The sequence below is a fragment of the Rhamphochromis longiceps genome, linkage group LG7 (assembly GCF_057381845.1).
Source record: "Rhamphochromis longiceps isolate RC_006_pf linkage group LG7, R_longiceps_female_GT1.1, whole genome shotgun sequence".
Classification (NCBI taxonomy): Eukaryota; Metazoa; Chordata; class Actinopteri; order Cichliformes; family Cichlidae; genus Rhamphochromis; species Rhamphochromis longiceps.
Genome location: NC_140563.1, coordinates 26283206 through 26299693, shown reverse-complemented (window position 1 = coordinate 26299693; position 16488 = coordinate 26283206). Strand labels below are relative to the sequence as shown.

The 16488-nt window shown below is 39.5% G+C and overlaps 1 long non-coding RNA gene across 1 annotated transcript; it reads left to right on the top strand.

The window, feature by feature from the left end:
• The first annotated feature begins 77 nt into the window (after positions 1 to 77).
• LOC146665413 (uncharacterized) lies at positions 78 to 976 on the top strand. Its single transcript, XR_014912603.1, has 2 exons — positions 78 to 547; positions 874 to 976. It is a non-coding gene; the product is annotated as an uncharacterized LOC146665413 (long non-coding RNA).
• Positions 977 to 16488: the final 15512 nt, after the last annotated feature.

Sequence of the window (16488 nt, the reverse complement as noted above, 5' to 3'; positions counted from 1 at the left end):
TGTTGTTTTGCGAGAAGTTGCTCGTTAAGCGAGAAGTTGCTCGTTAAGTGAGAAGTTGCTCACCAAAAAGTGACACAGGAAGTTGCCTGTTGTTTTGCGAGAAGTTGCTCGTTAAGCGAGAAGTTGCTCGTTAAGTGAGAGTTGCTCACCCAAACAAAAATTGCTAGCAATAAATTTAAAGTGACCTCAGCTGTGCCGCAGCGAAAATACTAACCTAAATCCTCCTAGCGTGTAAACCCCTCTGGAAATCACTGAACATGGGTCAGAATAATTCAAAGACCACAGACAAGTCCGATAAAAAAATCAAAATTACCTGTAAAACCAAAAAAATTAAATTTAAAGTCTCAAACAACAGCTCAGTACGACTCCCATTTCCGGTTACGTGTAACCCACGTCCACGAATCGGTGAAGACGTCCATGATCACGTATCCAGAACATGCGGAAGTGCTTATGTGACTGACTTTGTTTACAACTTACGGACTGTAAGTTCAATGCATTCTAATTTATTTCCGGAGCCCTATCCCGAACGATTATCGCCAGAAAACAGGTCAGTAAAACTGAAGGCCAGTGCAGATACTACCACGAAAGCTAAAAGTGTTAAGATAAAGTTGAATTTTGATGTAGAAGGCTCAGAGGAAAGTGAGAAACTAATGTATGCAGGATTACCCGCTCCAGCACAGCAAGGAAGTTTCAGAGGACGGAAGGATAAAAGTAGAGATATGTGTTTTTATTGTGGCTCAGTTTTCCAGCAGCCGCAGACACCCGGAGCAAAGATGAATTTGTGTATTTCATTTAACATAAAGGGTGAAATGTTTGCTGACACTGATAACAGCTTATGTTTTCTCTGCCCTATGTACCGACATGATGGAGAAGGAACATCCTCTGTGTCAGCTGGACCCTCAGCAGAGAATGAACTCAACATCCTTTTTGTCCGGTACTCTATGTCACACACTGTGCCAAAAAAACGTGTACAGACGCCACTACCAGGTAATCCCATGACTGGGAGCCACACTTTTGTTTCTCTAAGGTCAAACAGTGATTTTGTCACATAACTCAGACATAGGTTATGACATAACTACACCATGTCGTCACATAGATCTAACCTACCCTATCCACTGTACTATTTCTGCACTTACGTTGCCAGCTGAATACCAGAATATGACATTGTGGTCTAAAAGTGAGAATGATATAGGATTTATTGACTGTACACTTTATCACGTACACCTATTAAAACACAACAAGCCAGTATATGTCAAGCAACATCCCATTTCTGCCGAAAAAGCCGCAGCCCTAGATGTCATCATAGGAGATTTAGAGACTACAGGAGTAATAAAGCCCACACTCCTGTCAATCCTGTGCCAAAGCCTAACAAACCTGGCGTATGGCGTTTCATACAAGACTTAAGGCAAATTAATGCAGTCAACATTCCTCTGCCACCTCTCGTTTCAGATGTTCACAGCATATTGACATGCATTGCATACACATTTTACCGTGGTGGATTTATGCTCCGCTCCTTTTTCTCAGTACCTGTGCATGAAGACACACAGCCGTTATTTGCATTCACACATAGAAATAAGCAGTACACTTGGACTCGTTTGCCCCAAGGCATGGTAGACAGCCCTGCTGCTTTCTCAATGGTGGTCCGTGCTACCCTGGACAGCTTCACTGCTCCAGGGCTGTACTGGATGACCTCCTCCTCTGTGCTGAAAGTGAAAAACTATGTCAAACTGCTACACACATGCTTCTCCAGCACCTCCAAAAGACTGGCCACAAAGCATCAGCAAAGAAAATGCAGTACTGTCAGACTTCTGTTCAATATTTGGGATTCACACTGTCTCACGGAAAACGTTCCATGACTACAGACAGGGTCAAAGCTGTGACCTCTGTCCCTCGGCCCACTACACAGAAGGAAATGTTGTCCTTCCTGGGCATGGTGAACTATTGCAGACAGTGGATACCAGACTGTTCTTTTCATGACCACATTCTGCGTGACTGTTGTAAAAAAGAGAAGCCTCCTCGAATACTGTGATCCACAGAAATGACAGCCTCTTTCAATGCATTAAAGGGAGTGCTGACCTCCGCCACTCAAAGGTGCTGCCTGAATTGTTCAGGGAATGCCGGCCTGCCTGAGGGCAGTAGCAGCTTGCTCTATCATGATAAGGGACTGCGAGAAGCTTACACTCTCACATGACACTATTCTACACACCAATCACCAGGTCACGACCATTCTAGCAAACATAACTACACAACATATGCAAATCTCACTATAAAAGCGAGCAGCACACCTGATTCGCCAGCACATTTATTGATCCTATGCTGTGTTCCTCTGACCGACAGGATGGCTCAGACAGGTTTGACGATCATGACTGCATAACACGTATACAGGAATCCACAGCACCACGTCCAGATTTAGAGCAAACACCTATCCCAGACTCAGCCACGGTTTATGTGGACGGGTCCTGTTCAAGGCCGAGTGACAACTCATTTCTTTGTGGCTATTCAGTGGTAACATTGCCTGACATCATACTAGAGGCTCACTCATTACCATTTCACTCAGCACAAAAAGCAGAGCTCATGGCTTTAATACGCGCCTGTGAGCTCCATTTGGATAGGCGTGTGACAATTTACGCAGACAGCCGCTATGCATTTGGCGTCGTACATGACTTTGGCACATTGTGGAGACAAAGAGGATTTAGATCTGCTGATGGAAAATAAATTGCTAATTCTGATCTTGTGCAAAGACTTTTTCAGGCTATACAGCTGCCATCGGCCGTTGCAGTTGTAAAAACGAAAGGACACAATACAGCTGACACAGACGAAGCAACAGGTAATGCTCTAGCAGACGTGACTGCCAAGGCTGCAGCTGCATCACAGCTCCCACCTCCGCAGGAAGTATTATCTGTGCCCCTACAGCTGCCACTTGTTACACTCCCAGACTATTTAGAAACAAATGTTGATTTAAAATTCATACAAGAGCAAGCCTCTGCATGTGATTACACCTATTGGGAGAATAATGACTGTACCTTAGATGACAGAGATGGCTTATACAAAAACTTAAGGGTTTGATTGCCCTCCCATATTCCCTGATGCCAGTCCTTGCCCGACATTTTCACGGTGTGAGTCATGTCGGACAAGGAGGGGTAATAGGGGCAATAAAATCAAGATTTGTAATTGAAAAAAACATCACATGCAGTAAAAAGCATATTAGCAACCTGTCTAACATGTGCACGAACTAATGTAGGAAAATCAAAAGCAAAACATCAGCATTTACCACAACCAGATTTTCCATTTCATACATTACAAATTGATTTTACACATATGCCAGCGCAAGGAAGCATCAAGTACTTACTGGTAATAGTGGATCAATTTAGTAAATGGGTAGAAGCTTATCCAACCTCAAAAGAAACTGCAGAAGTAGTCTATCAAAAGTTGAGCAATGAAATAATACCCAGATTTGGAATACCTCACCAAATTAACAGTGATAGAGGACCTTCATTTACATCAGAAGTAATTCAAAAGTGTGCTAAAACTCTAGGAATAGACTGGAAATATCATGTGCCATACCATCCTCAGAGTTCAGGAGTTGTAGAAAGAATGAATAGGACCATAAAAAATCGCCTGACTAAAGCAATGATAGAAACAGGAATGACCTGGGTCAAATTACTTCCTCAAATCCTCTGTGAGATTAGAATGACTCCATCCGCAGCAACCAAATTATCTCCATTTGAAATAATCATGGGAAGACCATTTCCAACACCATGGTCAGCTTCCAGAGGGGCACCGCTATTGGAAGGGGACATAGACACTGCATTGTCCGACTATGTCCACAATCTGGTAGAAACACTGAATAATAACTATCAGAAAGTTTGTCTCTCCCAGCCTCTCCCCTCCACAGATCCAACCCACAAGTGGAGACCAGGGGATGCGGTGTTAGTGAAGTCACTAAAACCAAGGACACTCGGGGAGGCCGCGTTTTCCAGCCCCCAGACTGTACTGGCAGTGACGAGAACCAGCATCCTTACGGACGGACAACCTCAGTGGATTCATGCCAGCAGGGTTAAGACCAGCCCAATCGGACCATCTCAGGCGTCGGATCAAGCAGATGACATCTCCGGCGGGCCAGCGCCGGGAACCAGAACAAATAAACACACACGGGTAGATGACATCTCAGGCGAGCCAGCGCCCGGATCCAATGTACATACACACACGCAATCACTGATTAACACACAACGTCTGAAAGAGCCACAGCAAGGTACTCAACATTCAGCAGGAACAGAAAGCTGAGAGTACCACATGATGTCTAATCTGATAAAGCTAGACTCATTACATCCTGATAATGGAGAAAATGAAATGCCCATTGTCATCATACGACATTTATTCTATGTCTCTCGAACCTGGGACCAGGCCAGGAGACAACTGAAGAACTGTTTTTCTTATATACTTTCTTATATATTTAGGTTATTTATCATATCTATCGCATTAACCTTAGGATTTTTCTTTGCTATTTTGTATTGAAAACTGCAACCATGTTCATATTTCTGCAGGTCATATTTTGCTGACGATACCTCATGCTCTATTTTGCAAGACACCTACTTAATGCACTCATTACGTTCCCTAAAATCAGTAAATAGCAACATAGACGCCACTAATAAACCATCTTATGCGCCCTCTAGAACAGGAGTCAACTCCTGGTATGAAAATGCCAGAACAGCCGCTCGTGATTTAGGAAACAGTAACTGTTATGTCTGTTCAAAGGCTAATCCAGAACAGGTAATAGTAGGATACCCCATATCCGGTTTCCCCCTCACTGAGGGACTAGAGGAAATCGGCGGAGATAATGCTCTCCTTAAAGACACTTTACAGTTGACTCTGAGCCCTCTCGACTGCCTACTTAGACACACACACACACCAACTAACCCTGAGACTCCATTAGGCGAATTATTGAAGTTATCTAATGACACCGCAGGGACCTGCGCCCCAATGAAACGCCCCAAGAATAGGTTAAAACCCTAACTGCCCTTAGGACAGATCCCTTTCCATTTTAATACTAGTATGATATGTCTGCACAGACTAAAGTTAACTGGCCCAGACACACACATAGATTATACAAAGGATAACTATACATTCTTCTCTGACTCCCCAGGTGCACGCTGTAATGAGACATGGCTAGCTGTCTCTGTGGCTGAAGTTTTATCATATCTGGAGGAACACACACACAGTTCAAGTTTGAGCGGAGAATCGATCATTGTTCCCCCAGAAGGTGTATTAAATGACACTGACTGGGGGGAGTTAGTTAAATCACACATGGTCACGCGCCTAACTAGAGCAATCCCTAACGCTTATTGGATGTGCAATAATACCCTTAGATTAGCTTTACCTGTTAATTGGACCGGTACCTGTGGTCTAGTGACCGTTGATGTATGCTGTACTTTCATTCCCAATAATACCGCCCCTAACAGTTCATTCACACAAGCTATGAATAAACTTGAAGCATTGAAGATAGAACTAATTGCCAATACAGGCCACGGTCAGTGGCTACATAAGTGGCTACAGGACACGTTTGGATAATGGAAGGAACTAATTGTAGCCTTTGTAACCGTTGCAGCATGTTTTCGATAATTATTGTCTGTTGTGTGATACCATATATACGCTCTCAGGATTTTTTGATATTAAGCTTGCTCGAAGGACCAGTTACATTTATGATTTGTTTCACATTTATGATTTGTCTTTATATTATGTTATTACATTCTGTCTTTATACTATGTTATCATTTCATGATAAAAGGAGGGAACTGTTGTGATATTTTGATACCATGATAGCATTTACAGGATATTGTTTTATAGTTGATATCATACATGAAACTGTTACTCAATAAGGCCCATTTACTAGTTGTTTTTCTCTTTCTCTCTGACCCAAGAATTGATGTGTAAGACTCACAGGCTGGTACCCCAAGGTCGAAAACACCACAGAGACGAGACCACTTCCTTACTCCCATCCTCCCTTTTTCTTTATCTCTTAGAAAAAGGCTCGTTAAAGGCCAGGTGGTTTGTTTCAGAATTCACTAATGAAAGAACTCTGTATTCTATGTCTAGGAGTGTATTTTGCTGGGATGATCATAAATTGTAGCTGAACTGATAAACTACACAAAGGATACTTCTTTGCTCACAAGGCAGGAAGACGTTTCCTTATTTGGTCTGTACTGGTTTGAACTGAGAACTTGCTGACACACGAACCTTTTTTTCCTCTATATAAGCTGTTATGTACTAAATAAACCTTTGAGTCGATTGGGAAGGCAACCTAAAGCAGTCTCTGTTTTCTTGTTCTCCCAAGCTGCTCCCGAGCTCGTACTAACACGCTGAATGGCATACCTGAGTGTTACTTTAAATAATTAGGAATCTTAGAAGGAAAGGACAGAACTCTGCTTATCGCTCGTGCCTTGGAGGGAAAACCGGGATGGACATTTTTTTTCCTTCAATCTCGTTCAAGATTTTTAGTAGATACACATATGGTATGAATTTGAAAATCCTGTCACTTTGTTCTCAAACTATCACGTTCACGAGATTGTCAGAAAACTTGACCTCTGACCTTAAGGCTGAGCTGAAGGTTTTTATAAGCTTAAAATTCATATGAGTTCAATTCAATTTTATCTACCGGTATTTAGCGCCAAATCACAGTGGATTAATTTGCTGATTAATTTCCCAGGTAACAGACTGATTGAAAATAATGAGAAATTCTAATGTCTAAATCTAAAAGAGCAGAAGTGTGAGAGTACAACAACAGCATGAACAAAAAGGTCTGAGGAACCACTGGAGCATAAATAAAAAGCAAGTGAACTTGGTTATCTTTCACCTCACAATGTGAACATAGAAATTTATCTTGGTCCACTTTTAGATCCATTTTGAAGAGGACTGTATGTAAAAACAAGATTTCAGGCTGCAAACAAGGTTTACAGTGTGCAACTTAAATGACAAACCCATGGACCCTATTTCAGAAAGCAGATTTTGTGAAAATTTGTGTTATTATTGCCAACAATGTTCTAACAGTGATCAATCACTGTGACAAAAAAAGACACACAAACACTGAAAATACATTTACAGGCACAATGGAGGCATACAGATGAACATACACATGAGACTGTGGTTCAGGGAATCATCTTGCACCCACAGACATCAATAATGGTGGACAGACATTTTAATTATTAATGCTCTGAATTAAGTATCTTTCTATTGCTCTACACTATGTCTGTGTGTGTGTGTGTGCGCGCGCGCACAGGCAAGGACATGGAACTCTACAATGCAGCATGCATAGTATAATACACGTTTCTATCTATCTATACACACACACACACACACACACACACACACACACACACACACACACACACACACACACACACACTTCTACGCTTTTTGACAGAGAGAGAGATAAAGCACTAAGGTGAGCCTAACTGTAAAATAAGGGGCTATTTTTCGTACAAGGCAACAACTGTCTAACTGTGCATATTAAGTACATAACAGTAACAGATGGATAAACATGTCGTAAATTACAAACTAAGGAGAGGTAATGCCATATAAATGATGTCTTAAGCACTTGCTAATACCTTGTTAAAGCTTAATAGCGTGACATTATTATGTGCTACTGTGTGGCTTGACTGTGTGGCTACAATTACAGGAGGAGATGTGTTATCACAGAGCGTGATACGACTGTCTCTGAAACACAATAAACAATACACAGGGCTATAATAGCTCTCTTGATACAATAACAGTTAATTAGGCTGGTGAAGTGGGAGCTGTATTGATTGGCTCAGTTAATTGGTCATTTAACTCTGCAATCCCACAGGCCCATTCAACACAGCTAGTGTTACAGGTAGTGTGTGAGAGAGTGTTTGGGAGTGTGTCTGTGTTTGTAAGAGTAAGCCTATACAACAAATAGTCTCATGCCTTTAAGCTACTAATGTTCTGCCTCACTGCTCTTATTTTTGCACAGAGTTGTTGTTGATGTCTAAGTTATAATTATGAATACATGGACTGGACTGGCGAATACGATTTACTCTAACTTTGCATTAAGCACTTTTTACTGCAAGCTTTATTCATCCAAGCAACCTAAATCCAGCCTAAACTAAACCTGTTTTAACCCATTTAAAGCCTTATGGACAATGGTAATGATTTAAAGCTGTATACATAATTTATGCACTGAATATTTAGATCTCAAATCACAGCATGCATTACTTCCACCGTCCTTCCAAGTTTTCAGTAAGAGACAAGATTTTTGTTTGCCATAAAAAAATGATTGTATCAAGAAAAAGAACTTCAATTTTAAAGCCTAAAGATCCTTTCAGTTCACAAACCAGCTTCTGACAAAGGTACAGTGCTCTGAAAAAGTATTTGGGCCTCTTTATTTTTTACATAACCTGAGTAAATACTGAATGCTTTTTAAAATAATTTTTCACAGTGCTGTAAACACGGAGCAGATAAACTGTTAACAAAGGCCATGTTTTAGTTACTTTGGGTTAATACTTCTTGGATTTTTGGATTTTGCCATTGATCAGTAAGATGGTAGAAGACAGGTCTCACTCTTGGAAAAATAAATGGATTTCTGTTAACTTGCTGAAATTTTTTAAATTATTTACACATAAATAACAAATAACTGGTATGTTCGCTGGCATTGGAAACTGTTTTTTTTTAGGCTAAATTTTATTTTATTTCATTTCAGTCCTCTGAAGTCATCGTTTCTTAAATAATGGATTATTTTTTAAAAATATAGCTCAGCATGCAGAGCCAACAAACTTAGTTGTCGCATGCATAAACAAAATAAAACATTGCAGTAATAAAGCTAAATTAAAACATTATCACAATAAATTAGCTGATCATTTGTCTTTTAAATCAGTTATTATATAATGTGTAAAATCAGAGGACTGTCCCACAACAGCTTCACTCACTGACACGTAAACATTATACGCTGTACTGCTATTCATATATTATTATTCAGTTAGAAAATACATCTAAAATGTGTGACTGCAGGGAAAACGTGTGAGGTGGAAAAAGCGAGTCAGAAGAACAAAAGAGAGTAAGGAAAGAGATATAGGAGGCTGCTCCTCAGAGGACCATCATCTACTATATCAGATTTTTAACATATCAAAATATGAAACTGGAGCATGGGGAGTGAAATCTGTTCTATGATTTCTGAGTAGTAAATTATTTATCAGTCTGAAAGCCCCTCTAACTACGGTAAGACCTATTGCCAAGGGGGGTTGTGAGTCATGTATATGTAATACTGCCTAATACCAGTGACAGAGACACTGACTGAGAATTACTCTACAGGTTTATATCTGCACTATGTTCCTCTGAAACTCATGGTGATGAGAAGACTCCAGGATGTTATTGCATACAGGCAAGAAACAGGAGGACATGTCACAGCTACCTTGGGTGATTTCCATTTCCTACACTGACAGTATACTTCCTATACACTTTATACTAGACCAATACAGTTAGTATAAAGGTGGAATTCGGTGAAATAATTAAGCGTCATCAGCTTAAAATGCAAATTATTCTGTAACACTTGATGTAACCAAACACTGACCATGAGCCTCACAGCCAGTGTTCAAATGTCCAACACAACTATAAATTCACTACAGTACGATAATCTAACATGTTTATCATGCACAAGACTACAAAGTATTTTCATGCAAGATTTGAATAACACAAACTTGATATGCTTTCTTTCACGTTTCATGATATGAAAAAACATAATTTGGCAAAACTCATTATATACAGATGCAATGTGTGTGTGCAATACTTCATACCATCCCTCAAAGCTTCTTAAATTTTATTTTTGCATTTAAATTAAACATAACATGCTTATACATAATCAACCAAGAACAATTACTGTTTTTAACATTTGTGAACTTATAAGCATGAAAGGAAAAAAAAAGAAAGGAAAAAAGAAGAAAAAGAAGAGGAAGAAAAAAAAAACAAAAAAAAAAAACAGTTCAGTTCAGTTCAGTTCAGTTCATTTTTATTTCAAACATTTCAAACATGTGCCTTCACAATCATTACAAAATATCATTCCATTATTTGTTTGAAAAGGAGTAGGCTGAAGTATTTACTTATTTGTCCCTACCCCCTCAAACAAATAAAATAATTCACGCGGAGTGTGAGGCATGAATTATGATCAGTTATTTTTTTAAGAATTCTAGAAATGGTTGCCAAATCATACAAAAACTCGCCAGTTTCCCCTCTCTATCAAATCTTATCTGCTCCACCCTGGCCACAGACACCATCTCATTAAGCCACCTGTTAAAACACGGGGCCGAAGAAGACCGCCACTGTAAAAGAATAAGTTTCTTTGCAGCCAGCATACCCATTGTAATTATCTGTTTTTGTGAAAAGGAAAAAGATTCGACTGATGCAAATGATCCAAGTATAGCCAATGTACCATCACGTGGTACTTTTTTCCTAAATTGGTTTGAAAACCACATAAAAATCCGGCTCCAAAAAGCATTCAAAACCGGGCAATGCCAAAATTAATGTGCAAGGGAACCTTCACCGACTTTACATCTGTCACATAAGGGGGATACAGAATTATAGATCCGGTTAAGTTTAAGTTTAGAAAAGTGTAGTCTATGAATGACTTTAAACTGGATTAGTTTATATCTGGCATTTATTGAGCCTTTCTGAATATTGGACAAACAATTTGACCATTGGTCTTCAGACAGAGGGACCCCGAGGTCTTCAGCCCATGTTTTCTTAATTCGGTCGGAATCAACTGGGATTGTAAAGCACTTAACAAACTGAGATATCAAATGTTTAAAATCTGCTTTCCGAATTATATCAAAGTAAGTATAACTTCGTGGCTTCAGTGGAAAGTCTGAAAAGTTTTGTTGAACAAAATTCCTTATTTGAAGATAACGAAAAAAATGTGATTGAGGTAATTGAAACTTTTCTTGAAGTTGAAGGAAGGACATAAATTTGTCATCTGTATATAAGTCCTCAATGTATTTCAATCCCTTTTCCCCCCATTCTAAAAACACCCTATCCATTTTACCTGGTTTAAACAAGTAGTTATGTATTATTGGCATTCCTACTGAAAAATCAGGTAGTTTGAGAGATTTCCTAATTTGACTTAATATCTTTAAGGAGTGTTTAACAACAAAATTACGACTGAGCGAATTGTTAAAAGAACCCGTGTTAGAAAACAATAAGACCGGTAATGAGGCTTCAGATACTGTTGCTGCCTCTACCTGGAGCCAGATCGGAAGCTTGTCATGACAATAATCAATAGGCAAACCCCACTGCCAGTGCAATAGAGCTCTTGAATTTGCTGCCCAATAATAATGTCTAAACACAGGGAGACCTAACCCCCCGCAGGAAGTGTTTTTTTTTTTGAAGATGAGCCATGGATATCCGAGGGGGTTTTCCTGCCCAAATGAATGAGTGAATCAATGAATCAAGCTGCTTAAAAAAGTTTAAGTGGCAAGTGAATAGGAAGGTTTTGAAAAAGATATAAAAATCGTGGCAAAGACACCATTCTAACCATCCCTCAAAGCTAACTGGTAAATGTGCTGGTACTTATATAATGCTTTTCTACTTAATTTGAGCATTCACAGGGCTGTCTTACTGGAAGCCTCATTCACCCATTTCCAACGCATTTTCTTTCTATGGCTAAGTGCTTTCAACCTAACATGCACACACTCACACTTTGATAGATGCATCTGGTGCAACTTTGAGAACAGTATCATGCCCCAGGATACTTCAGCATGCTGTTTGAATGGTTAGAATTCAATTTATTTCAATTTTATTTATATAGTGCAAAAACACAACAACAGACGCCCCAAGGGACGTAATCTTGTTAGGCAAAGACCTTCCAATATTAGACAGAAACCCCAACAATCAGATGACCCCCTATGAGCAAGCAGAGTTTTATTTATTTCTGGTTAAATAAACATTAAATAAAAAAATAAAAAAATAACGTGGCAGCTGTCGCACAAACCATATACTTCTGGGCATCCTCGTCTCTCTCTCTTATTTTCTTCTTTCATGAGCTTCTCAGAGTAGTCCTATCTTCTTAGCACATTTCTATTTCTACCCTTAATCACCCTAACCTGCTGCACATCCTTTCAAAATCACTCAAACTCACTATAACCCTTTGCCACATCTCTCTTTGTTGTACATCTTAACTTCAATTACTAGTGTATATTTCCTGGGTATCCCACTTTTTCTTTTCTAACCTCTTCCTTTGAATACTTTCCTGTACTTCCTCATTCCATCACCACGTCTCCTTATCGTCTTTCCTCTGTCCAGAGGATACACCAAATACCTTCTTGGCACTTTCTCTCATCACTTCAGCAGTCCTTTCCCAGTCATCTGGTAACTCTTCCCCACCCTAGAGCCAATCTTAATCCCTTCCTCTTTCCTAAATGACACAAAGTTTTCAGAAACATTATTTGGCTATTGCAAGGTTCTAACCTGTTGCAATATTATATTATCATTTCAGTGATAAAGTTTTATTTTCATTCTTAAATGCACTTGTTCATTATATTCCACTGGTTGTAAACTACTTTTGGTTGCTCCCTTATTCACACAAGGGTTTACTACAACAGTAGCTCTGCATAGATTTAAGAGATTTTTACACTGGACACTATTCCTTATGCAAAGCCTCCTACTGAACTTATTATAGACTCAAACAGCACTGCCCTCATCATAAATGGAGAATGGGTGGAATCTGTCTCCAGCTTTAGGTTTCTGGGCACCCACTCTCTGCCAGTCTCAACATTGGTGTTGTGGGTCACCAACAGAGATGGGCAGTGACGCGTTACTTGTAACGCGTTACTGTAATCTGATTGCTTTTTTCGAGTAATGAGTAAAGTAAGGGATTACTATTGCAAAAACGGTAATTAGATTACTGTTACTTTCCCGTAGGAACACTGCGTTACTAAAACCGTGATTTTTTGCAAGAATGTCTCATGACAGTGACGTAAGCGAGTGCGCCGTTAGTGACAACAGCTGTGTGCAGATCAACAATGGATCATATATCGATTGTGGGAGAGAGTATGAGCGTGCAGCGTTTAAAGCGTGGAAGTACTGACCTTACTTTGAGTTTGATTCCATAAAAAGTGACAAAAACATTAGTGTCTGTTAGGGCTGCCACGATTTGTCGACTAGTCACGATTACGTCGACTATTAAAATCGTCGTCGACTGATTTAATAGTCGACGCGTCGTTTGAAGCTTTGTAAGATCACAAAAGACGCAGGAATAAGTAGTAGGATTTAAGAGTGTAATAACGGACTGAAACAGAAGATGGCAGCACTGCATGTACAAGGATGCCAGCTGCCGTTAAACCCCGAAGAAGAAGAAGCTGTGTCCCAGAATTCATAGCGCAGCCCAGCTCAGTTTCCAACAATGGCGGCAGCTAGTTAGTTTTGATATTACTCTTATTATTCTTTCTGGGTCACAAAATAAACCTTTAACATATTTTCAGGCGAGAATGAAGCTGTGTAAACCTCAAATATCTGCTCAGTTTATCAAGACACCACATGTTTTCAAAAGCGCTCCGACGTTTTCGGAGACGTCTGTTACCCACTAGCTCGATAGCTAGCCGGGGGCAAGGCTAACTAGAGCCGTGAGAACACCGGACTCCTGGCAAATCATTTTCAAACCCACCGCTGTCTTTCGCTACTCAGGTTAAACATATATAAGTCACTTAGATAACTTATTGTTTGGCTTTTGTAGTATTTTATTAGTTCCTGAGTAAATCGGTTTGGCTGAGATTAAAGTTATAGTTTTTACACAGCTGAATAAACTTCAAGCAGACAGCTGATTATCAGAAGTGTGAGATGCTCGAGAGTTTACTCCGGTGTCCTGTTATATTTTAGATAGCAAGGAGTTTATTAAATTTTAATGAAATTTGCAGATTGTTTCGGTGAAGTTTAATAAACTATCATCTTGTCTTTATTTTTAGTTAGCACAGACCTTAAACACTTAAAGCTGTAAGCTAATGATAGTTATATAAGAGCAGATGCTGCTGGTGCAATAAGCTGTACGTTTTACGTCCAATGGATGATGATCTGATTAGTCGACTAATCGCAAAAATAATCGGTGACTAGTCGACTATCAAAATAATCGTTTGTGGCAGCCCTAGTGTCCGTTGTGCGTGGGAAGAAAACTTCTTTTTACAGCGAAAAAACCCCCTAAACTTCCAAGCAAGTACCGAGTGCGCAACAACATAATGGGAAACTCACAGAGAAACTCGCGGATTCTTCCACTGACCGCAGCACACCTGCACCAGGTTAAACCTCCGCCTACCGCAGTGCTGCTTAATAGGTGAAAATAGAGCAACAGGACCGCTGAGTCTTTGACTTTATTTATGTTCTGCTGTGTTTTACTTGCATCTATTTGAAAGAGTGAGTGTAAACACAAAAAATATTTTATTTTATGTGCTGGAATGTGCAGAAAATAGGTTTCAATGTTAAACTAATTTATTCAACTCAGAGAATGTTGCATATAATTAAATTTTTGCTTGATGCATAAAGTTAAAAGATTAAATCAGAATCAGAATCAGAATCAGAATACTTTATTGAAACTAATAAAACAAGTTTTGAAAAGAGACTTTTCCATTTGATTACATTTTGTATGATGGATTATGCAGAAAAAGTAGAATTGGGCTGAAAGATCTATCGCATAGGTGTCAAACTCTGGCCCGCGGGCCAAATCTGGCCCGCAGCCTAATTATATTTGGCCCGCGAAGCCATACCAAATTATTGTTAGAGCTGGCCTACTGGTATTATACAGCTAATATATATATTGTTTAGTATTAAGCTTTGCTTGTTCCATATTCAGTTTTTCAGCAAAACTTGTTTGAGTCCATAAGAAAAGATTCATTCTTATATCTAGAGGAAGATTTTTTTTTCAATAAATATTAACGTTAGCCCGCGACTTTGTTCCAGTTTTGAATTTTGGCCCACTGTGTATTTGAGTTTGACACCCCTGGTCTATCGCTTTATCACCTATTCAGGGTGTAAATCGTGTTTTTAAAAAGTAACTAAGTAACTAAGTAATTAATTACTTTTGAAAATAAGTAATCAGTAAAGTAATGGGATTACTTTTTTGGGGAAGTAATCAGTAATTAGTTACTGATTACTTTTTTCAAGTAACTTGACCAACACTGGTCACCAATGCCCTGGTAAAGATGAAGTGCAGCAGAGGCTGAACAGGAAGGCTGTGAAGAGGGTAATTATCACTGCCCAAAAATTCATTGGCTCTACCAGGGGTGGCCTCCATTGCCAGCTGCTCCTGTCTCAGGAAAACTAGGGCCAACAAAAGTTACCCCTTGCACCCTGCACACCGGTCCCACCCAACCCTGGACACACACACACACACACACACACACTACCCCTGGGCCACCCACCCACCAATCTGAGACAACCTTCGTAACCCTCATCACTCACACCACTCACATATGGACGCTACTCAGACTGAGTCCCTTGCACTACTTCCAAGCACTCTGCAACCTGTTCTTTAATGTGCCTTTTCTATTGTTTGTCTTTTTCTTATTTTGTATATATTTTTCATGTTTGTTATTTATACCTGCTGTCTTTCTATATATATTTCATTCCTGCACAGCTGATATGGAGCTCCCAAAATTTCGTTGTACATGTACAATGACAATAAAGGGCATTCTGTTCTATTTACTAAGTTTAATTAGCGTTTTTGCTATTACATCACTTTTATTTTTTTTGCTATTTTTAATCTATAATAATAACAATATAGGGCTGTTTACCACACGCCTGACCCAATTATGAAGAAGTTCTGGTTAATATCAGCTCAAATAACAAAATCAAATCTGACATCTTACCAGCACCCCTCTTAGATCACAGACCCACAGACGTTTCTTGAGATAAATGTCTCGGCACAGTACAAAACAAGAAAGGCAATATGTTGGAAAGCTGGATTTGTGTGTGTGTGTGTGTGTGTGTGTGTGTGTGTGTGTGTGTGTGTGTGTGTGTGTGTGTGTGTGTGTGTGTGTGTGTGTGTGTGCAGGAGAGGTGGTCTAAGTAATGGCAGATTGTGTGTCACTTAGGCAAAGAGACTCCCATGGGATGATGTGATAAAAGAGAGAAAATTTGATTAAAATACTGACAAGGCACTCAGAAGCACAGACACACTTACACACATGTAGAGTAGAAAGAGAAGACAGAGCAGGAGATGGAGCGATAAATGCAGTAAATGGAAGGAGCATACAAATATGGGGTGAGTGTGGGAAACAAAGACAAATACTTGACTTAAGTAGAGTGAAACTAATTGAAAAGAATTTCAGTTCATGCATAACAATAGATTGAATTTTCTGAACATTCAGATCCCAGTTTTAACCTTGGTCCATGAGTTTGTGAATAACAATACCCCAATAGTTCTCGTTCAGGTCACTTACTCGTTTAAAGAATTTTATTTTTATTGCATGTTACATGCATTACAGTACAGTGGCATGGTGGTTAG